Source organism: Manihot esculenta, chromosome 17 (genome assembly GCF_001659605.2).
Source record: "Manihot esculenta cultivar AM560-2 chromosome 17, M.esculenta_v8, whole genome shotgun sequence".
Classification (NCBI taxonomy): Eukaryota; Viridiplantae; Streptophyta; class Magnoliopsida; order Malpighiales; family Euphorbiaceae; genus Manihot; species Manihot esculenta.
Genome location: NC_035177.2, coordinates 10,944,001 through 10,969,316, shown reverse-complemented (window position 1 = coordinate 10,969,316; position 25,316 = coordinate 10,944,001). Strand labels below are relative to the sequence as shown.

At 34.0% G+C, this 25,316-nt stretch overlaps 1 long non-coding RNA gene across 1 annotated transcript; it reads left to right on the top strand.

Annotated features, from left to right (window-relative positions):
* The first annotated feature begins 5,729 nt into the window (after window positions 1-5,729).
* LOC110604604 lies at window positions 5,730-20,613 on the top strand. The gene is made up of 4 exons (XR_002486273.2): window positions 5,730-6,063; window positions 19,707-19,771; window positions 19,860-19,984; window positions 20,073-20,613. It is a non-coding gene; the product is annotated as an uncharacterized LOC110604604 (long non-coding RNA).
* The last annotated feature ends 4,703 nt before the right edge of the window (window positions 20,614-25,316 follow it).

Sequence of the window (25,316 nt, the reverse complement as noted above, 5' to 3'; positions counted from 1 at the left end):
TATTGAAAAGTGAAGGTACTATTAGTAAGTGATTGCAAAATGTCTTCTGAAGACATACCTTACTTGGAAGCTTGATAATTCACTCTTGGCTGAAAATTGTGCTGCCTATTCCCATAGCTAAGGTTGGGATGATCTCTCCATCCGGGATTATATGTATTCGAAAATGGATCATACTTCCTTTATTGCCATTGAATCCTTCAATTGCATTTACTTGTTGCTCATCTTCCTAAAGGGTGGAGTACATATCTGTGGGATGGTCGGCTTTTTTGTAAATTTCGCAAGTCCTTTCATTATTTTTTGCAGCCAATTATTGAATCACAGCGATAAGTTATGAAATTTTAGAGTCTAAAGATGTTATACTCACCTCATTCGCACTCTTAAGGATGTCTTCTTCTCGGCTATACTGCCTAGAGTTGGCAGCCATTTTCGAGATTAGATTTTTCCCCTCTTCAGGCTCCATTTCTGAAATGGCTCCTCTATTAGCAGTATCAATTATTCTTCTTTCTAAAAGTAACAACCCTTTATAAAATTGAAGGTTGAGTTGTCTTGGCGTGATTCCATGTTTGGGACAGCTTGCAATCAATTTCTTATAACGTTTCCAATATTCATAGAGTGTTTCATTCTTTCTTTGCTTGATTCCACTAATTTCTTTCCTTATAAATGAAGCTTTAGTTGCTGAAAAAAATCTTTCCAAAAATAAATCTCTGGTTTGTGCCCAAGTGGTAATTGATCCTGGAGGCAAATAATAAAGCCAATCTTTAACAGATTCAACCAAAGTAAAAGAAAAGGCTACTAACCTGATCTACTCATCAGTTATCCCATGTGGTCTCATACTTGAACAAACAAAGTAAAATTATTTCAGATGGCAATGTGGGCCTTAATTCTCCAACCCATGGAATTTGGATAGCATGTGAATCATAGATGTTTGCAATTCCAGGGGTGTGATCAGCACTGGGTACGTGATGCAAAGAGGTTGTTCTTCGGCAGCCATTGTTTATCTTTTTGCTGGAATTTTCTAGGCATTTAGGCAGCCTTGCAGATGTAAAATTCTCGATGTTCTTACTTGCAGATGTTTGGGTAGGCGGCTGAGAGGTTCCTGAATTTGCCTATTTTTGCAATTTAGTTACTTTCCTCAACCGTTTTATAGTCTTCTCTATTTTCGGATCAAACTGAATTATACTATTCTTAGACCTAGTCATAAAAAAATAAATTATTAGAGATCCCCGACCACAGCTCTAAAATTTGACAGATGTCGAATCCGTCAATTAAAACTGATTCCCCTTTTCTAATTCTATAATTCTTTGTAGATAGGTGAATGAGTACCGATTCCATTGAGACCTTAAATTTATTTAATTCAAATGACAAGTGAAGAAAAAGAAGAATTGTTTAAAACGAAAGAGAAGAAGGAAATTTCTATTCAAGAAAACTTAAGAAGATCAATACCTGATGATACACGTCCTATACCAGAATCTTTTTCGCCATCGGATCTACTACCAAATGACCTTGACCTCCCCATTATTCTTCATAAAGGTAAACGACAGTGTAAGTCTACTTATTCTATTGTTAATTTTTTGTCTCATGATCACCTGTATCCTTTTTCTACCTCCTTAATTGTCTCTCTAGATTCAATTTCTTTGCCTAAAATAGTTAAAGAGGCCCTGGCCCATTCTTGATAGCGTGATACAATGTTTGAGGAGATCAAGATTCTAGATGAAAATCATATTTGAGAACTCGTTGGTTTACCCTCTAGCAAGAAGGCTGTGGGCTATAAATGAGTTTTTGCCATCAAAGTCAATCCAAATGATTCCGTAGCGAGGCTTAAGGCCCGTTTTATCGCCAAAGGTTATGCATAAACCTATGGTGTTGATTATTCCGACATTTTTTCTCCTATGGCAAAAATGACATCGATTCGCTTGTTCATCTCCCTAGCTGCTTCTTAGCGTTGGTCTTTACACCAATTAGATATCAAGAATGCATTTTTACATTGTGAACTCCAGGAGGAAGTGTATATAGAGTAACCACCAGGGTTTATTGCAAGGTGGAGTATGGAAAAGTCTGCCGTTTAAAAAAATCTTTGTATGATTTGAAGTAGAGTCCCCGAGCATGGTTTGGTAAGTTTGGTGAAGTTATTCGAAAATTTGGATTAAAAAAAAAGCAAGTGTGACCATTCAGTCTTCCACAGCAATTCAGTTATTGGTATTATTCTCCTTGTTATGTATGTTGATGATATTGTCATTATAGGAAATGATAATATAGAGATATCTTCTCTAAAAAACTACTTGCATGCAAGTTTTCATATCAAAGACTTGGGTCAGCTTAAGTATTTCTTAGGAGTAGAAGTATTAAGGAGTAAAAAGGGAATTTTTATGTCTCAAAGGAAATATATTCTTCACTTACTTGCAGAAACTGAGAAGATGTAAGCTAAACTCTATAGCACACCAATGATTTCTAATATATGTCTCACAAATGATGAATTATTTCATGGTGATGATCCAGAGAGGTATAGGAGGTTGGTTAGAAAACTGAATTATCTTATAGTGATGACTCGGGTAGATATTACTTTTGCAATAAGTATTGTAAGCTAGTTCATATCTGTTGTAATACCCGGCTAGACTCCGGTATCGGAATTTCTACCGTCCGGTGGAATCTCGGATGTCGGAAGCCTCTAGTAGGGTAGAATCATGTTTTCATAAAATGTTTTAAGGTATTTCATGGTTTTAAGTAAAATAGAAATGAGTTTTTGCATGAAAACAACCTTGAAGGAAAACTCAGGTTCGGCCGCCGAACCTCAAGTTCGGCCGCCGAACATGCATGCCTTCGGGAGTGCCTTTAGGCCCCCGAAAGCATAAGTGAGGAAAGTCCAGGTTCGGCCGCCGAACCTCAAGTTCGGCCGCCGAACATGGCATGCATGCGGAGGCATGTTCGGCCCCCGAACGTGGCCTGGCCAGCCACTATAAAAGGGTCCCTTAGCCGAAAACGGGCGAGCTTTTTCCCCATTTCCGGCCAAGGTGAGTTCTCCGCCATCCCTCACCGATCTTGAGTCTTTTCCTTCAGTTCTTTTGAGTTTTTCACTAGTTTTCATCTTGTTTTGAAGATTTCCGAGTTTTGAGCAAGTTTTGGAGCTTTGAGGTTCAAGAACTCAAATCTCTTCCAACTCCAAGTTAGATCGCCTCCACCCTCGATCTTCAAGAGGTAAGAGTCGATCTCTAGCTTACTTTATGTTTTAAGCAAGTTTTATGCAAGTTCATGGGGTAGAAAATGCATGTGTAGCTTATGTTGAGCTTATGGGTTTTTGGTGTGATTTTTGAACAATGTGGCTTGCAAATGTATGTTGGATGTGTGATAGATGGGGTTTTAGTTAGTTGATGCCCCTAGGAACTTGTATGTTTGTGTATGAGTGTTGTAGAATAGGGTTATGCATGTTTGGATGAGATTGGAGGCATGAATGCATAAGGGAGCTGAGTTTCTGCCATTCTGGGAGAAACCAGGTTCGGCAGCCGAAGGAACTTTCGGCCGCTGAACGTGCTTGTGGAGGCAGCCTTCGGCTGCCGAAGCTTGCCCCCGAAAGGAGACTTTCGTCTCTGTCTGGGACTTTCGGCCGCCGAAAGTGCCGCCGAACATGCATGAGTTTCGCCTCTGTCTGGGAGTTTCGGCCGCCGAAGGTGCCGCCGAACCTGCCTGACTTTCGGCTCTGGAGGGACTTTCGGCCGCTGAACCTGCCGCCGAAAGTGCCCTGTCCAGCCCTTTCTTGCATGTTTTTCTATGATTATTCTATGATGTTTTAGGGGGTTTTTGGGGGATAGTTTAGAGTTATGTTCATGTATGTTTGGTCCCTCATTTGAGTCCACCTGTGTAGGTTCGGACCCGAGGAACCGAGGACCCCAGCAGTGAGTCGGTTGCCCCAATGTCTGGTCAGAGCTATCCAGAGGTGAGTGGAATAACCCTTTATGTTTTTAAGCAAATCAATTGCAAGGATTGAGCATGATCATGCATCATGAATGCCATGTGATGAATTAGGTTGCTTGCATTAGAATTCACGAATATGTTGCATTGCATATTTTAAATGTTGATGTGGATGAATGTTGGATGATCCATAGCCCTCGATCTATGATATGACGATGTGATATGTACGGTACGGAATGTAAGACCAGTGGGACCCATTCTACGTTCGCTGGCACTATGTAAGGGAAAGACCAGGACCCATTCTACGTTCTGGCACAGTTGGACCATGTAGAGGGCTATTGGTGACAGGTTCATCCTTGATGTGATTAGTTGTGATGTGATGCATTTCATGTTATCATATGTTTTAAATGTTTTATTATTCTGCTCACTGGGCTCTAGTAGCTCACCCCTCTCCCAATTTCCCCAGGATTGCAGGTACAGGGTAGACCAAGAGGTTTACAAGAGTAATGAAGTCTGGTAGTTATAATAGATAGTGTGGACATGATAAATGTATTAATGTTATGTAAAAGTAAAGTATCAGTCATGTAATGATATTGAGGATTAGAGATTGTGCTTGACTTTATGTATGAGGTATCCCTTTTAATACATGATCTTAAATCTTTTTATGATGTTTATGTAAGCCAACTCATCTTATGATGTATCGCCCATTGGGGCATTGATGAGATCCCACGGAGGGGTCATGATTATGATTATGAGAATGTTCAGTGTATGCACAGGTTGAGTTTGGCTTATGAGTGAAAAAAAAGTTTTAAATTTTTATGTATGTTGTTGATCATGTATGGAATTAAACAGGTTTTTAGGATGTATGTCAGGCTTGCTACGGGTCTTGGCGGCCTTAAACCGATCCGGATCCTAGCGCCGGTAGCGGTCCGATTTTCGGGTCGTTACATCTGTACCTATGGTGAAATATTGGGCCACTCTAGAATAAATTTTATGTTATCTAAAAGGGACCTCTGGACTCAGTATACTCTATAGTGATCATGGGTATACTACACTTGAGTGTTTTTCTGATACTGATTGGACGAGATTCAAAAGTGATAGAAGATTACATGCTACTGTGTATTTGTTGGAGGAAATCTAGTGTCTTAGAAAAGTTAGAAGCAAAATATGGTATGTAGATCCAGTACCGAGTCAAAATACAAGGCTATGGCTCAATCTACTTGTGAAATTCTGTGGATAAATCATCTGCTGAAAGAAGTTGGTATGAATATTGCATCACCCGCGAAACTTTAGTGTGATAATCAGGTTGCTTTTCATATTGTTTCCAATCTTGTATACTACGAATAGACTAAGCATATTGAAGTTTATTATCATTTTATCCGTAAAAAAAGATTCAAGAAAATTTAATCTCCACCAGTTATGTAAAGATAGGAGAGCAATTGAGTGATCTACTCATCAAAACTTTAAATGGGTCTCAAATATAATATTTTTTTAATAAATTGGGCATGATAAATATCTATATTAAGAAAGAGTATTAGAGTGTCTAATATATACATAATTAAAGGAGATTATATAATCTTAGATTAATTAATCGATATATAATTTTTAAGAGCTGCTTTAACAAAGCCAATTACTTTAATAGAGAAAATACAATGTAATTATCTAATTATTTTTTATTTTGTTATAATATATATTTTTTTAATTTTTAGAGTAATTAAAATATTATATTTTAATGTTTTAATATTAAAAAATTGATATTATATTAAATAAGAATTTATTTACCAAAAATTTTAAATTAATTTTATTTGCCCTTGAATACTTCATTTGAGTTATTTCCAAACCCAAAATTCCCACTGTCCATCGGCCCAATCTGCCACAACCAACACTCCCCTCTGCGATCACGAGAAATTTCAAGCACAAAGGAAATATAGCCACATTTAACTGGTAAATCTAGCTCAATTCTCTCTGCCTTCCTTTTTTCGGTTTTTCTTTAGTTGGTACATGGCTGCGTCATCCCCAGCTCTAGTTGCTAGCAACTACGACGCCGGTCACAGTACCACCACCACTGTGCCTTCGCATCGAATGGACGGGCCACCGAAGATACTCGTTTGGTCTCAACAAACCCAAGTATGTTCAGTGGCGCAACGTAAATTGATCCAGGTTCTTTACCTTTTACTTATAAAATAATTTTCTGGAATCGCTTTTGAAGTGCTTTGATTGTTCAATTTTTTTAATGGGAAAAAAGTTCTGTTGCTTCACTCAATGCAAACAATAAGAAACCCTAGCATTTTGACATTTTTGGCGATACTCAGAAATTTGGGTGGTGCAGGTTAATATAGGAGCAAATTTTCTAGTGTATAGGCTATGAATCACTAAGCAATTTAATCATGTAGTGGAGGAGTATCGGTATTGAATAAAGTTCTCTATCGAATTTTTTAAAACTTGCCCTCTACATTGCTTGAAAAGATGAAAATTTGGCGATATTATATTCTTGTGATCACAAGAAAAGGTTATGATGGTCAAAAAAGCTTCTATCTTTGCTAGGTAGACGTACAACTAAACTAAAATAATCAAGTTCTAATCCCAAACTAATTGGAGTCAACTTTTTGGAAAATTTCAATTTGTCTTTGCTAGGTAACTGTATGTGGACAATTAAATTCTCTTCAAATGGAACGATTGTTTTGCATTTGATGTTTATTATGCTAGTCCGATATTTTATAGTAAGAATCCTCTTAGTGGCATTGGGATATCAGGCAGTTCAATTATAAGGCATAGAAATAACTGTAGTATGTAACCAGTGGGTGAAAACTAAGGAGTTACTCTTTCTCCACTTTATTCATTTCCCTTTAAGCAAATAACAAGTGAATCACAAGAGTGTTAGTCACATTATTGATCCTGCAGCCGTAATCTTCACCTTATGCAAATTAATGTGTTTTTTTTTAAAAAAAAAAAAAATTACTTGTTGTTTATCTTACCTACTAGCGAGAGTGCTGGTGTAGCTTCCAGGAAAACAACACACGGGAATACTATGTTTGTGAGTTTTAGAAGGATTAGAAAAGAAAAGGTAGTATTTAATGAGATAGGAAAAGAAAAGAAATGAGAAGGTATACAATTATTCTATGTTGGGATGTTTGAAAGTATTAGTTAATAAGGGTTGAAAGTCTACATATTAGTTACACAAGAGGAATAGTTCTCGTTTCCTCAAGTTTCAAGGAAAAGCAAAATAGGATTTGAGGGAATAAGTACACTCATTATCCTTGACCTTTGAACCTCATTAAACATCCCGACAAGCATATTTATTACAAACCCTTTCCAAGATCCAACTTAGGGTTTCAAATGAAATGACTTGGATACAAGCAGTGTCCACAATTTATTGGACATATCTTTTAAGGTTACTAGCTTTTGAAAGACATGTGTTGCATGTACATTTTATCAATTATATGAATATTATTTTAATTTAGAGTTATTTAGACGATCTTTATGATGGTTATGAAGTTATATCTAAATAAATTATGTACTTTTATAAGTTTAGAACTTAGGATATATTTAGTATGGAGTTAACAAAATAAGGTTAATGGTTAATTGTGCATTCTTTTATGGAGTAATAGTTAACCGCTAAAAAAAGAACAAAAAATTATTTGATGTTGTTTGGGTAAATATTGAAAATGAGTTTAACTATTAACTCATTAACTTTTCTTATGTTTGGTATAACAAAATGAGAAATAAAAAGAGTTGAGATGTTAAAATTTAACCCATTTAACTTGATATAATGTCATTCCGTATGTTGGGGAGGTAGTGTTATGAATATGCTCATTAGATGTGATATATTAACCTAGTGTAAATTTTAACCCAAAACTAAACATCATTAAATGAGGTTAACTATTACCTCGTAATATGTAACCCCTTTTAACCTCATACAAAACACACCCTTAGATGAAAAGGTCTAATTACCAAAAAGCCAAATGTTTGTGCTTAGTTGAATTTCAATCCAATGCTTTAATATTGAAAATTTAGGATAAATTTCTCAAATTGGGTTGCAATTTTATCCTATGACTTAAATGAAAGATGCAAACTGGTCAAGTTAGGGGGTTCCACTTTAGGTTAATTTGGATTACAAGTCGATTCAACTTGCCTATTAGGTTGCTATACAAAATGATTTTGGTATTAACTTTTATTAGAAATTTGATTTAATTCATTTAATTTTTAGGTCAAAGCTTGGGTTTATGAAGTCAAAGACAAATTAAATTCAAGTTGTGCTATCAAGTTGATCCTCAATTGAACCATCACTTCTCGGGTCATTTGAGTTCAAGCACTTAGGGTTTTATGCAAGTTGAAATAGGTTGTTGGTCACTTTGGCTCATGTTGGTTCATGTTGAGTTCGTGGGTCATGTGAAAATTTGCCACCTCTACCTGAAATTGATTTGAGGTGTGTTATAACTATGTTTTACATGGCATCTCAAGTGGAACATTTTATTTGTTATTTGTTATGAGTGAAACCAAAATAGCATGTAATGTTCAATGTTACATGGGTCCCACTCAATGAGTAAAATATTTTTGATGTTATATGTTGGTTCCACTCATAATAAATATACATTATATGTGGAATGGCATGTCGTCAATAACTTCGACCCTTGATAGACTTTACTCAATTTGATTCATTGAGCCTAAATTGTCAAAAGCAAAAGCATTGGAATTTTGGGTTAAAATGTGATTGCTAGCCACGCCAACAAATGAAGTTTTTTGTATTTTAAGCTAAATAAAAATCGGAAAAATGAATGTATAAAATAAAAACTTAATTTCCACTTTGTAAACTTTTGTGATAAGCAATATATATAATATTAAATATGCACATTATGCTTGTCTATACAATCAAAAAGTGAAATAAATTCATTAATGTCAAATTTTTAATTTATAATGTCTTTGTAACTTATTATAATGCATAATCAAATGCTACAGAATTGTAAAATAAACTTTTTTTGAGATGCAATTGTTACAAGTTATTTGGCAAATTATATACTATGTAGCAACTTAAACTTTTGGGTGCAAGATAAGGTTTCAAATTAGAGAAGCTTATTAAGGCTATGCTCCTTTTCCTTTTCTAAAATTGCTTCATTTAATGACATGTTAGATATCTTGATACCTGTTAAAGCATACAATAAGATTTTCAATTAGGTAATTTCCTTGATTGCATGATAATCTGGAACTTTTATATGCTAACTTATAAATTATATTTACTCTTCCATTCATTAAACTTTTTTTATTTTGTCTATTATCGCATGATAGTAAAATAATAGTACAAATAAAATATCAAATTAATTTGAGAAATGCTTTTTAGTCCCTTGTAGTTTAGTGAAACTCATTGCTTGGTCCTTATATTTTCCAAACACACATTAGTTAGTCTCTATTTTTTCAAAACATTAACTATTTAGTCCTTTTTCTAAATTATAGGGTCTGAATAGTTGTGATTTTGAAATTGCTAGGATTTAATAATTGTGTTATGAAATTGTAGGAACTAATTAGGGAGAAGGGTATTTTAGAAATTTCATACATTATTAGTGATTTAAATAAACGGAGTGACTAAATTGTTAACAATAACTAATGCTTTTTTTCTGAAATAGAGGAACTAGGTAGTTTTTACCAAACCGCAAGGACTAAATAGTAGTACTTCTAATAAATGTTTGAAACATAAGTATCATTTATTAGGTTATTCAATTATTATTTAGAATGATACTCGTTATCTTTTGTTCTTGCTTATTGACTCACAATTTTCTATCATTTATTTTAAATAATGTTCAAAACAGGTCATAAGATTAAAATACTAGTGAATTATGATTTTCAATCTAATTTATTTAATTATGATAATAATATAGTAACTATTTTTATTGTAGAAAAAGCAATAGGTGGAAATATAGAACGCATTAATAAACTAATTAATCTAGTTCGCCTAAACCATTTCATTTGATAATACACTAGAGGCTATACATCTTTATCGATATTGGATAAATTTTCCCACTACAAACCAATTTTAGTCCGTAGCTTTCTATTTAATCTCTTAACCTCTTTTTATTATTATTTATTATTATTATTATTATTATTATTATTATTATTGATGTTAGTTCGGGTTTTAAATTTCATTGTTGTTATTGTTATTAAATATTAATTTAACAAGTTGTAATATCATAAATAACATAAAAAAGTTGTAATATTATAAACAACATAAAAAATTAAGAATAATTATGTTAGTTCACAAGTTTACCCCTATTTTCGTTTATGATTTATTAAGTCATAGATATTTTTATTTAAAAAATTACTTTTAATTTTTTCACTATTTTAAAATGCAAGATATATTTGATATCATCAATATTTGCTAGAGTTATAATTGTTTTATACATAAACTGAGTGGTAAAGGTGCAAGTTAAAAATATTTTACTTTTTTAAATATGTATGTTTTAAATATTTTGCTTCTATGAATATGTACAAGTTTTTTATTTGTTTTTCCTAGCATATAATAGATGTGATCCATATAGTTTGTGAAGACATAAATATATAATTAAGATATTTTATCGCATTAAAATAAAGGCAAAAATTACTCCCATTTTTGTGTGCTAATTCAAATGTTTAAACCTTGACATGATTATTCACCTAAATTTTTATATCAATTTACTTGGGTGTGTCCAGTGACGTAACAAGGCATTAATACTCCCTCCATCTTACAATTTTTCCTTTTTCAACCTTCTCAAATTATAGACCACTTTCTTTTTTAAATTGATAGTTTATTTATTAGATTCATTATCTATCCTATTTAATATGTATCAAAAAAGTAAAATTTATTAGTTCCAAGAATAATTTAGTAATAGATTAATATGAGTAGAGGGTATATTAAGGAATGCAATATAAAGTTTATTCTTTTAACTATATTTTCTTAATTAGGATAGTGGCCAAAAAAAAAATCTTAGCTTTTCATGTTTTAACTTATATACCCCAGACTAAAAATTTTAAATAACATACCCTATACTAACTATCCAAATTTATTTATACCTACTATTAAATCAGACCGTTAAAGTTAATAGAAATGTCATATCATCATTCTAATCAACAACACAAATTATTATTTTAATATAACCCAAAATTAATATAACTCATGTCATCATTCTATTCAGAGCCGATAACCCATTGTTTGAAACTTTTTTACGTCGATAAATGTCATTTTTTGTTTCGTCATAGGTTATAAGTATTGTGATAACACTACCTCTAGAAAATTAAGAAACTCGATTCTCTCTATTGGGAAACTAATCATATTTGTTATGTTCACTTTGACGGGGCTAAAAGTCTATAGTTAGTCTAATTAGCCCAATATAGCTAATTAATTAGATGAGAGACAATTGTAGTTATAAATTAGACCAAACTTAACCATTTTCTGTTAATTAGACTAAATTTTGACCTTCATCTATGTCAAAGTGGATCCCAAGTAGGGAAAATCGTGCTTCTTGATTTCCTGGAGATAATATCATTATGACACTTATGACCTATAACGATGCAAAAAAATTATACTTACCAACGCAAAAATTTGTCACTCTTAGAAGTGTTTCTTCTAAAGTTATAAGTAAACCCAATAGAATTGAAAAATTAAACCAAACCGAAAATTTGATTTTGGAGTAGATTTGTTGGTTGAAATTGATCAAGTTTGAGATTTGTTTTACAATTATCTCTTTTAGATTAGATTAAAATATTAATTTAGGGTGTTGAGCAGTATGATAATGTGACATTTACATTAGACTTAACTGTCCAACTTAACGGTAGGATATAAATAAATTTAGATGGTTAACATAAGGTGTATTAATTAAAAGGTGGGGAAGTATATTATGCATTTGACCAGAACTTTATGATGATAATAATGTTATGGTCATGGTGGTGATTCTATTGTCATTAACAATAATGATAATGCTGGCAACAGTGATGCTATTTCCAGTGGTAGTGACGGTGAAGGTAGCAAGTTTGAATGCTAATGGTGGCATAATTAACAATATAAATGAACATATCATGATGGTAGTGGCAGCGATAGATACTCTACTAGTATAGTGCAGGGGTCTGCATGTGTAGCAATAGTGGAAGTTTGGGTAAAACCATAAGTTATTGAATCTTCATATATTTATTGCTATTTAATAGCATATATAACACACCATTTAAGACACAAGAGGCAGAAAATTAATTAAATAAATTTAAAAATTATTGCGCTTCTAACATATCTTTCCCAAACAAAGAAACCTCTCTCTTTACTCTATATAAACCCTCAATCGTTCCTTATGTGATCTATGATCTTTCCTTCCACAAGAACAGAGTTATTGCATCCTGTGGCAACAGAGCTTTTTCACTGTAGGTAAAAACTTAACTAGATCAGATCTATACAGATTCAATGCATGAATTTGAAGTGGCATCCAAATAACAATTATAAAACTCATGTATTTTATGCCTTGTGCTTATATAGACCTAGTCTGGGCAAGAACTACCCGCCTCACTCTGTAATTTCCCCACCTATAGTCCTCCTTGCTTAACACCATCATCTTTATCATTATCCAGTGAAATTGAATCTGATTTCAAGTGTGCAGCTTTCTGGAAACGTTATAATGTCGAGAATGGAAGGTTTAAGATGGAGAGTTCAGAAGAAAGTAATTAGTGAAGCAGCAAAATATATTTCATAGGGGTTTACCAGAAGCTAAATTAAATAGGAGTCAAAGGATTTGATAAAATCAGAGGGTGATCAACTGTGGTGCTCTCTTTTATTGGAGAAATCTTTGCTTCTCAATGGCAAGTTTTTTTTTTTGGGTTCGTCATCTTCTATTTCTTAAAAAGCTCGCCCTCCAATTTGCTTAGATCGTTGAAGGAAAGTGAGTTTATTGATGTATGTTTGTTGAGTCGAGTTTGTTTATATGGGTTTTAGGTTTTGTTGATAATGGTCTTTTTTATAAAGGGGGGAGAATTTGATTTGATGGAGACTGGTTTTTATTGGAGAGAAGGTGGTTTGAAGAGAGGGAAAGAAGGTTGTTTGAAGAGAGGGAGAGGAGTTGGTTTGCAGGCTGAGATAGACAGAGAAGGGGGAGAGAGGGGGGGGGGGGGGGATGAGGAGAAGAGATAGTGGTTTGCAGGGACGGAGAGAGAATGGGAATGGCGGAGGAAAAATTTTCTTGGAGATGAGAATCTAAAGGAGCTGCACAAAATGTTCTTGGACTTGGCAGTTTTGATGCAAGCTCAAGGTTCGCAATATGATGATTTTGAGAGCAATATGCAAAGAGGGAGATCTTTTTATCAGATGGGGGAGGGTGAGATGGAGAGAGGGAGGGAGGGAGAATTTTTTTCAATTATTTATTTATTTATCCAATTTAAGAATATTTTGTTGATTCTATTAAAAAAGGAAATGTAAAAAAGATAATAGAATTTGGGCATTCAATCTAGAAAATAATAGAAGTTTAGGATGTGAATCTATAGCAAGTAAAAGTTCAGGGACCTAATATGCCATTTACCAAAGTAAAATTTGGAGTCACAATTCCCTGTCAGAATTTGGGATTTGGGATCTGGGCTTGTAGGATTTCAAATTTCTTGAGAATTAGAAGGACCAAAATAACTCATGAATTTGATATATTCTCAAGATCTAGAATGTGCGGCCTTAATTCCCATAAAAAAGGAAAAGTGTCTGCATAAATTCTGCATGGGAATTTCAGCAACTTGTTTTGTCTTCCCTGCTGATAATAGGCTTTTCTACTGATGGTTTATGTTGTCACTGCTGATAATAGGGCTTTTTTATGGAGTAATTATTTAGTGAAATGGGGATACCGTGTTAATACATGACGGCAAGCCAATAAAGTCTACATGTATATAAATATGGTTATTATTTAAAGAAAATAAAAAAGAAGTGCATGGTGGTTATAATTTTTTGAGACCCATCATACATACGTGCCTATCTATGATTGATTTTTCATTCCATGTAAGTTATTATATATGGAATCACCTCTTTATTCTGTAATTTATTCTTTTCTATTGGTGATATATGTTTAAAACTCTCATACGTCCAAACTGCACGAGTCAATAGTCATTTTGAAATGGGCTTTTCGCATAACTGTGCACCAGATAAATAATAATAATGGTTTGGTTATGACATAAATAATCAACTTTGCTTGTTCAAAGTGTAATTTCGATGCTACTTCTTGATGAAAATGATTTCAACGCTACTTGTTCAAGGTATATGTCACAGATAGAGAGATAAAGTAAGAGATAAGAGAGTGAGAAAGAGAGAAAGTAAGAGAGAATTAGGGAGTAAATGTGGAGATTCAAATTCTCGATTGATAACAGACTCCCTTCCTGCTCCCTTTTATGCTTTCATCCAACAGAATAACAAACTAGTACTTTCTGTTTCCTGCCTTTCTAGAACAATCTAATTATTCCCAAAACTACCCTTATTCCTAAATCTCTGTCTCTTATATGTAACAATACCGCTCCCATTAGCACGTTTTTGTCTCCAAGAATGTGAGAATTGAGGAAACTGTGCTGTAATAAAACTCTGGTCTTCCCAAGTAGCATCATCCTCCAACAAATTGAGCCATTTAATCAAGCCTTGGACAACCTGCTGCTCCCTTCTAGTCACAGTTCTTGTCTCCAGAACCCTTCCAGGGAGGACAGTGAAAGTATCCTCCTGCATTTCTGGAAGGTCCTGCAATGTAACAATATTTTCTCCCAACTTTTTTTTAACATCGATACATGAAATACAGGATGAATAGTTGCATGAGCAGGAAGTTGCAATTTATAGGCTATAGTTCCAATCTTCTCAATGACTTTAAATGGTCCATAAATCTTAGTTGACAGCTTCAAGGAATGCCTCATAGCCGCTGTTGCTTGCCTATAAGACTGCAACCTTAAGTACACCCAATACCCAACTACTAATTCTCTCTCACTTCTGTGCTTATCGGCCTGTTGTTGTTTCATCCTGTGTTGCCATGCTTGCAAATTTTCTTTAAGTAACTGTTGCAACTAACTTCTATGCACTAGAAATTCTTCCACCTTTCCCATTGAAGTCGCACCAAAGGAAAGTATTGGAAAAGGATTAGGACAAAATCCATATAGGGCTTCAAATGGGGACATCTTGATGGAAGAGTGATAGGAAGAATTGTACCACAATTCAACAAGTGGTGAGCAATCAACCCAGGAAGTAGGTTTCATGTGGGACATGCAACGAAGGTAATTTTACTCACATTGATTCACCCTCTCTGTCTTACCTTCAGATTAAGGATGGTAACCAGAGGAAAAAGCTAAAGACATCCCCAACTTCTTAAAAAGCTCCTTCTAGAATAAACCAGTAAAAACTTTATCCCTGTCAGGCACCATTGTTTGGGGAGCTCCATGCAATTTATAAACATTGTCGAGGAACACTTTGGCTATAGTAGAGGCACTGTATGGGTGAGAAAGAGACAAGAAGTGAGCATATTTAGTGAATTGACAAACCAGTGCCAAGATAGTGTCATTCCCTCTGGATTTGGTTAAATACTCAATGAAATCTATAGAGATATGTTGTCAGGCTGTAAAAGTCCTGGTGTGGCACAAGTTTCGCCTTTGCATTTGGCTCAAGTATCACCCACACTTGATGAATTACATAACATCAATTAGCATCCTAAGCCAGAAAAAATATCTCTTCAACCGTAAGTAAATCACATGAATCCTAGAATGTCCACCCAATACTAAAGCATGATAGAACTCTAACAATTTCTATTTGAGAGATGTATGCAGGCCAACAAATTTTTTGTCCTTATACAATAATATTCCATTCTGCAATTTATCCCTTGGAGCAGCATTAGGATCTACTGCTAGGAGTTTTAGCAATTCAAAAGCTCTAATGTCCTCCTCATAGCTCTCTATAATACTATTCATCCATGTGGGAGCTATGGATGAATGAGTTAAATGTAGAGTATACAACATATCAGCTTCCTGACTAGGTTTGCAGGAAATTGCATCTGCCACCTTATTTTCCACTCCTTTTATGTATAGAATTTTGTAATCCAGCCCCAATAACTTTGCAATTCCCTTGTGTTGAAGATTGGTGTGCAATCTCTGCTACAATAAAAACTTTATGCTCTCATGGTCTGTTTTAATATAAAACAACCCTTGCTCAAGGTAGTGCCTCCATTTGGAGATAGCAAAAGTGATTGCTAAAAGTTCCTTCTTGTAGACAGATAAGCTCCGACTCCTCGAACCAAAAGCCTTAGAAATGAAAGCTATGGGATGATTTTGCTGTTGTAGGATTGCTCCCATTCTCAAATTGCTAGCATCGGTTTCTACAACAAATGGCTTCTTGAAATCAGGGAGGGCAAGCACACGAGCCTTTGTCATAATGTCTTTTAATTTTTTAAAGAAGGCTTGTTGAGCAGTGTCATGCCATTGGAAGGAATCCTTTTTCAATAGATCAGTCAAGGGCTTGCTAATGACTCCATAATTCTTAATGAACTTCCTGTAATAGCCTGTTAGCCCAAAAAAGCTTCTTAATTCTTTGATTGAGGATGGAACTAGCCAAGAAGCCATAGCTGCCACCTTCCTAGGATCAATGGTAACTCCTCGAGCAGAAATAAGATGTCCTAAATAGTCTATATCAACCTTGGCAAAAGAACATTTAGAGAATTTGGCATAGATATGTTGTTGTTGAAGGATCTGAAATACCAACTTCAAATGTTGTAGGTGAGAATCCATGTCAAGGCTATAAATAAGAAAATCATCAAAGAACACAAGCACAAATTTCCTCAAATAGGGCAGAAAGATATGATTCATGAGAGCTTGAAATGTGATTGGAGTATTTGTGAGTCCAAAGGCCATGACCGTGAATTCAAAATGCTCGTGATGGGTCTTGAAGGTTGTCTTATGTCACCCCCCTTCTTTCTGATCTGATGATAACCTGCTCTCAAATCCAGCTTAGAAAACACTTTGGCCCCATTCAACTCTTTTAATAAATTGTCAACAATGGAAATTGGAAACTTATCCTTCATTGTGTTGTCGTTCAATCTTCTGTAATCATTGCAGAACCTCTAGCTTCCATCCTTTTTCTTTACTAGTGGAATATCCTTTTTCATTACTAGTAGGATAGGGGAAGAGTAAGGGCTTGTGCTAAGCTGAATAATTCCTAAACTCAGCATATCGGATACCAGCTTCTCAATCTCTGCCTTCTGGAAATGTGGGTATCTGTAGGGCCTGATATTAACAAGCTGAGTCCCAGACAGTAAGGGAATTGCATGATCATGGCTCCTAGGAGGAAGTAATCCTTGTGGTTCCTCAAAGATAGCTTTAAACTTGGCCAGGAAGAGTTGCATTCTGCCATCTCCTTCTCCCGCTGTGGAATAATCATTCCATTCCTCTTCAACAAGATCTGCTAATTTCACATAGAACAGAGGGATTTGAAAATTTGTTTTGTTTTTGTGTAACAATTGCTTTACTCTTTCACAGCTCCAGTGGAGAATCACATTCATTTAGGCCTTGTAGCAGTATTGCTCCTCCTTTGGTGCATCACTTTGGAACCATCAAAATCAAACAGAACTGTGTTGAATGTTCTGAGCCAATGACTCCGAGAATCATGTCATAGCTGCCCAATTCCAACAATCTCAAATCAGTATTGGAGGAATGGCCTTGCACCTGCCAACCAAATTGCCAACATTTATGGCTGCAGGTCATCTTTCTTCCATCTGTTATCTACTACTGTGACCATTGCTTGAGGAATCTCAATCAACTCTGTCTTCAATTCCTTTGCTATTTTTTTATGCTACCCGTATCAATCAGAATGACCAATTGCCTATGCTTATGTCTGCCTAACACCTTAATAGTTTCAGAACCCTGGCTGCCTTCTACTGCATTAACAAATAATATGGGCCCTTCTTATGTTTTCGGCTCTACCACCTCTTTAGCCATAGCATACAGATCCTCCCCTCCCTCCATTGGCTCCTCTACTTGCATAGCCAAAGCAGTCTTGCATTGATGTCTTGGAAAAAATATCTCACCACACTTAAAATAGGGTTTTGGGTTGGGTTTAGTGGTGATAAGATTTGATGTCGATGGTTTATTGACTAAGGTACTTGAATTTGTAATTGGGGAAGGATCAGTAGTGGCAACTTTGGGAGGAATATTGTTAGGCTTGGTATTAGAATCACTACTAAGTTCTTGGGAGAATAGGCTGTTGTCTGATAAGGTTTATAGTATTGATGTGAAGGTCTAAAAGAAGTTGTATTTGAGTAAGTCTTGTTTTGGGTGGAAGATTTGTTTTCTTTGGTATGATCTAACAACTTCTCTGGTAATCTAGCTATTTCCACAGCTTGAGTCAAGGTGGTGGGTTTCAACAAACGAACCATAAATTTGATTTCATCCTTAAGGCCTCCTATGAAGGTAAACAAAAAATAAGCTTTTCCTAGATTTAGCAAAAGTCATTCCATTCTAATCCTGGTTGTCCTCTACCCCTTTCTCTTGTCTTAACCTCATCATTTCTTCCAAAATATCCTCAAGACCCTCATCCCCGAATCTAGTGGAAAAAGCTCTTTCGAATTCTTCGCATGAATGCATCCTGCCTCGATTCAATTGTGGAACCAGGCATTAGCCTTGTCCGTTAAGAACAGGCTTGCAATATCTACCTTATAATCTTGAAGAACTTTATAGACTTCAAAATACTTGACACATTTTCGGATCTAGAGCCTAGGATCCTTTCCATCACAGGTTACCAGTTCAATTTTCAATTTTGGTAACAGATTGTTATCAAGTGCAGGATTAAGAAAATTACCGGAGGTATTACGAGAGGTGATCGCGGTTGCTGGAGGTGTGGGTAACAGACCTTTAAAGGAGCCTGATCCATTAATTTGCAATCCCGACATGGCCAACTCTCCATTTGCCTATTGTTTCCCAATGCAGATCTCCTCTCAGGGCCTCATTATCCTTCGTCGATCTCTGCATACCTTTCTTAACCTCCTTCAACTCTCCATCAAATCTGTCTGCCTATTTCTGCACACCTTCCTATAACTTCCTTGTTTGTTCTTCGAATTCAACAAACTTCAGCATCTCGGAACTTACTATTACGGATCGAGTAGTCATTGCAATCTATTCAGCCCTTCTCGAACCTGCTCTGATATCAATTTGTCACAGATAGAGAGACATTTAAGAATAGAAGAAGGAATTAGGGAGATTTAGATGGATTTGGGGAAAAAGGATAAAGATAAGAGAGTGAGAAAGAGAAAAAGTAAGAGAGAATTAGGGAGGAAATGTGGAGATTTAAATTCATTCAAATTCTCCATTGATAACAAACTCCCTTCTGGCACCCTTTTATGCTTTCGTCCAACAAATTAACAAACTATTACTTTCTGTTTCCCGCCTTTCTAGAAAAATCTAATTATTTCTTTTCAAAACTACCCTTACTCCTAAATCTCTTTCTCTTATATGTAACAGTATGATTATGGCTTAAGCATCTCTTGAGCACGAGTCACAAGCTTCAGTTGTGCTGATTTACATGTGTGCATCAGGCATGCAGGTTTTACTTCTATGCTTCGGGCTTCACCTCTGTTGCTAAACTTTATTGGGTAGCTGTGATCTTGTTTCTTATTTTACTATTTCACTGTGTTCAAGTAGATTACCTGTGTATCTAGCAGTAACCTAGCCATCGAAAAAGGATCTTACTGTAATTTTTATGTCAAATTGTGGATCTCTCTCGTGCAGCATTTCACAAGCACATTAGTGAATTGAGGTTTAATTGTTAATTATTATTTTCTATTTATTTATTTCTTTTTTTTTTCCCTTTCCAGGGGGTCACTTAGAGTTGCATTACTCGGACAGCTTTCTAACAATTCTTTTCAATTCAACCAGAAAGGTGCAGTGTAATGACCTTGTGTACTGTCTTTCCTGATTTTGTTATATCATCAAGTAAGAATTGCTCCTCATATTGGGATCTATTGCAGGAAGCTGCAGCTGTAAAAGAATGGAGGTTTTGCAAGTAAAAAAGAATATAGGGAAGGAAACACTGAAGTGAAAAATGAAGCTTTTGGTTTGTTACATGCAGAATATTGACTTACTACTTGAGGAGGTATTTTCTATGAAATCTATTCCAGAAATTTCCAGAATTTATCCACAGAGGACGATTTCCTCTCATTGAATTCTTCCCATGGTTACAGGATATACGACATGCTGGCAGACAGTGAAGCTTAGTCGAGTTTTACAAGAAGTGAGCATCTTCAGACGAGCACACAACAAATTGTTGATGAGCGTTTAAAGAAGCTTCAGAAATGTGAATTTATTAATGGTGTTCATAATCTGCCAGGTGATACTGAGCTAGATAATGGGTCAGAGAAGGAAAAGTTTATAAATGATCTTGTTGAGAAATTGAACGAGGGCCGAAATGACCCACATCTTTCCTGGAGAGGAAAGCCCAGCTGTAAAGTCATCATGGTGTTGAGTTATCCAGTGAAGAATGAATTTGCATAGAGAGAAGAATTAGATTTAGCTAAAAATTGTTCAGAACGGTGGAAATTGATCAGGAAGCTCTCAGCTGCAATGGTGCAAGTTTCTCTTCCCCAGGAAAGGTAGCAAATTTCTGATATATTCCCGGATATTCCATGAGTTAAGAGTTTTTGCTTGAACGAAACCAAGCCTCATTAAATTCATCCTTAGATTCTATCAATCGATTCTAGAGAAGTTCAATTTCTTCATGCTTAAGTTTCAAGGATATTTTGCTTTATGGTTGGATTCACTTGCTTATTTGTAAAGGTCAATGTGGGGGAAAGCAATACGCATAGTTTGTTCCTGTTTCATTTTGAATTCATCAACCAGTCATCTAGGGTTTCTTAGCTTTATGCACACACAAAGCTAAGGCCCATGGGGTAAGTTATACTAGATTGGAAGGCCCAAACTGCAAAAGAAACCTAATGTAACGCAAGGCTGTAGCCGATTGGTAGCATTTGTCTCACCTTTCTAATTCATTAATTTAGTGGGTTTCAAAAACCAAAGTTTTTAAAGATTTTAAAATTTTCAAAAATCTTATTTAAAAAACTTTCCATTCAAATAACAGTAGATGATGGTTTCTCTAACTTAGAAAGAAAATATATATATATATATATTATCAAATGTCAACACTCTTGAAAGGCACTATTAGGAGTTGAACCTTTCTAAAGTTCTGACCTTCAGAAGGACATTTGAGAAATGTACCAAAGAGAAAAAAAAGTCTAAACAGCCTGCTAAAGACTAAAGAGCGGCCTCTTTGGGCTAACCAAATAGGTCAATATTCCATTGCTAGCCAGCAAGGCTTTATTATACAAAATTGATTCTTTTGCTTTTGATTTTTACATAGTCCCTGCTTCTCAAGGAATCCCAATTTGGAATATGTGATTTTCAAGTGAATAAATTATTTTTCATTTGTTTATTTATTTATTTTGGTTTCTTTTAAGTCATAATTTACGGTTTGTTTGGATTTTCCATTCAATTAGAAGCACGTAAGTTTGCTTTCCACGGACTTTGATGGCTCAACTCCTGCTTTTGAATTGGAAAACATTGCAGTGGAACCCACAAACAAACCAGGAAAATGGCCTACACGGCTATAAGAAAAATTCAACACTGATTGGCCTAATTGAAGTTGGCTCATAATTATGGAACAACCAAACATGGCCTTGTGCATTATTTATCTTTGAATCAAAATCATATTACTTAACAAAGGTTAGAACTGCTGGTGCCTCCATTAAAAGAATTTTTTTTTTAAAAAAAAAAAACCAGAATAAAATAATAAAAATAAAAAGCAACAATCTCAAATGGGTGCTAAAAAGCAACACCTCTTTGAAATTTGCTTCATAGCTCTTTTAAACCATTAAGCTTTGTTTTAGGTTTTGTTCATGAGTTAGTGCATTATTAATTAATTATTGCTTTTATTCTCCAATGTATTTCCCAACCCACAACAACCTTTGTTGGTGGAAATCAATTTATTTATTTATTTTTTTAATTTTCAAAAGATGATTTCCCCTTGAAACAAGGCTGTCATTTGCCTTCAATTTCTATGGCTCTACTCATCTCAACATCACCTTTCTTTTCTTTTCTTTTCTTTTCTTTTCCTTCCAAGGAGCTTTTGCATTTTATCAACCCCATTATCTTCAATCATCATCCCCATTGCCTTTCTCAACTATTTTTAATCTTAATCATCATTCTTCTTAGTTGATTTTTTTTTTTTTGCTTCATTATTTTACTTTATACTATTTGCCCACCAATAAAATAAAATCAAAATGGAGTATAGACTTTAATCCAATATTAAGGATCTTGAGAATCAAATTTGAGAAATCTATTTCTTAGAGAAGTGCTTCTCTTCTTTTCTTTTCTTTTCTGATATAAATGCCACTAATACTTCTTAGTGGAGAATTTTCATTGGACAATCAAAGCAACCCAACTTTAGGAACAAGTATTATATTTAATATCTTTTTTTTCAATTTTTTAATTTTAAAAAAAATAATTAGACCCTTGAATGATCAAAATCCAAGTTGGCCATGTCCTTTTCAATAATAATATTATTAATTAACACATGGATCCATAGCAGCAGAAGCAAAATCAATTTCATGAACTATTCCCTCTCTTGGACTTTCATTCTCACATGCATTCCATCTGGACTTTTCTTGATTCAAATCAATCTCTTTAGTTTAAGTAAGCACACCATAATTATATTTAGTGATAAATAAAGATTAACATAGAAAACAATTGTCATTTCCTAGAGAATCCATTGATTTTTTTAAAAAAATTAAATAAATAAAAATACCCAGATCTCTCCATGAAGAAAGCTGAGATGGGCAAGGAAGCATCATTTTGTGTGATGAATAGTTACAAAGATATTCCACTTTTTTTTTTTTTTTTTAGGAAAAAGAAGTCTTCCTTGTGTATGTGAAGCCAAGAATAATGGTTTGTCTATAATTGTGTATTGGTTACTGTTGAGGGCTGTGATTGATGAGATTGCAATCCCAATAGAGTATTTTTCTTTTCAAAAAGTTTCCTATTTTGCTTGTCAAGTCCCATAGGACCACACTCCCACACTATTCTATATATGCTCACTTGCTTACACTTTCTCTAATTCCTCCTTATCACTCATTAAATGAGTTGGGAAAGCATGTCTGAGAATCCTCAGATCACCGACCTGTATTCTATTCTCCTCTCCTTTTCTCTCTCAAATATTTATCAAACAAATATTTTTTTACCTAATTCTTAGGTGAAAATTAAATGGGTATTAATAAATATTAAAAATCTGGAAATAAAAAAGAAGCAGGGTTAGAAATGGAAATTGAAAAGAGGGTGAAGTTGTACCTAAACTGAGGACACTTGACCCAAAATACAAGGAAGAGTTTGAAAAGTTGCATTCCATGTCAGGAACTAATTTTGATGTTTCTGTCAGTTTACATTCAATAATACTCTCAAAAATATTCAACATAATAATGCCTTGGAAGGCAAAATAAGGTAAAAATTGTACAATTTTACACTGCACCATATTTTTATATATATATATATATACACATTCAATTTTCTTGAAAATTAAAAATAATTATTACCAAAATTATTTAAATTAAAATATTTAAAAATAAATTAAAATTAAAATATGAAATTTAATGTTTTTGCTAATTTTTTTTTCCTGTTGGGTATATATATTTGCATCTGTTTTTGAAATATTACTTGGAAGCCAAACCTCCCAATACTGAGCAAAGAAATTTAGAATGGGTGACAATGACCTAATGGTGACAGATAAAAAGGAAAATCACAAAAATACAAAAAATTATGTTCAAGATTAGCACCTCTTGTGGGCCCCACTTCTCTCCTATTTGTCCTTCCTCTCTACTAATGCCCATCCACCCAACAATATTTTCCAATTCAACAATAACCTGTGATGATCGCCGATTACTTCACGCCTGTATAAGGATCGGCCCATGAAGACAGCCCTTCAGATTTTCCTCAAAAGCCAGACTTGCCACATTCCGCCGCGAGATCGTACTCCACCTAAACTTTCTTTACAAGCTAGCTCAAACTCTTTGGGCCCACAGTCCAGCCTTCTCTATCTTCGACCACAACCCCACCTTTTTGTCCGACCCGAAAGACAGAAAGCGGCCAGCCTTTCTTGTTAGCGGATCCCCTTGCATGCATATCAAAGGCGAATCAAAGATCGTTACGCATGTAGCAGGAGTCTGATATATTCGTACGTTCATATCTGTACAGCAAAGACACATGGTCCAATGACGAAAGTTTCGTTATATGTCACTAGCGGACGAAAGGAAAAGGATAAAAGGGGAGACCCTTCCTTCAGACCTCCAAGTTTTTCTCATTACCTACAAAACTTCTGTAAAACCCTATTTTCTAGATCTCAGATTATCACCCTGTATTTTATTATCAATTTTTCAAAGTACCTTAATTCAATAAAAATATTTTTTTAAAAAAAATATTTTTAATGTTTAAATTATCTCAAATAGAATTAAGAGATGTAAAGACAGAAGAAATTGAATATTCAATAAATATATTATATATTTGTAAGAAACTCTTCCTTGTGGAATTAGAAGAGAACACCAAACAAGAAATTCCAAATTTATTTTATCCCTTCACCAATAAATTTGTTGATGTACACACAACTTATGGTTGATGAAGTTTAAGTTTTGTTGGTCATTTTTGCTACTAATACTTTCTTTTTGATTTTTTATAAATTTATTTTAATTATGATGATGATTCATCCTGAATTTAAATATAAAAAATAACTATGTGAGTTTTTAATAATTATTCATATATTTTCAAAATCACATTCATTTTTATTATTATTATTTTTTAATTTTATTAGATTTTTATATTTTATTTTAGAATTCTTAATTTTATTATATTATTTGATATTTTTATTTAATTTTTAATATTTTTATAGACTAAAATAAATTAAGAAAGGAAGAGACATACAAAAAGAAATTTAAAAAAATTTAGAGAGGTTTTGATGAAATAGACAAATTTTTTTATTTTTTATTTTTTTATTTGTAATTTTTAATTATTTTAGTATAATTTTAGATAATTTGTCAATCAAATTTATTTTTAAATTTTTTAATATCAACAACTAAATTCATTTACTAATAAATTTAATGTAGCTTAAATTATGGATTTTCTCTCATTCAATTGAATTAATTTTTTTACCTATTTATTATTTAATTTTTGAAATTAATACTTTTCAATATTTTTGAAATACTTAAATAATTTTATTTGAAAGAATGTTGCAGGATTGAATTAAAAATTAAATATTATAGAAATATTAATTAGATTGGAAAGATTTGATATGTAGAGTTCAGACAAAATAATTACATCATTTAGAAAATTAATTAAACTATTATCAGACTATTAAAAAATAAATGATAATTTTTAGTTTGATTAATTATTTT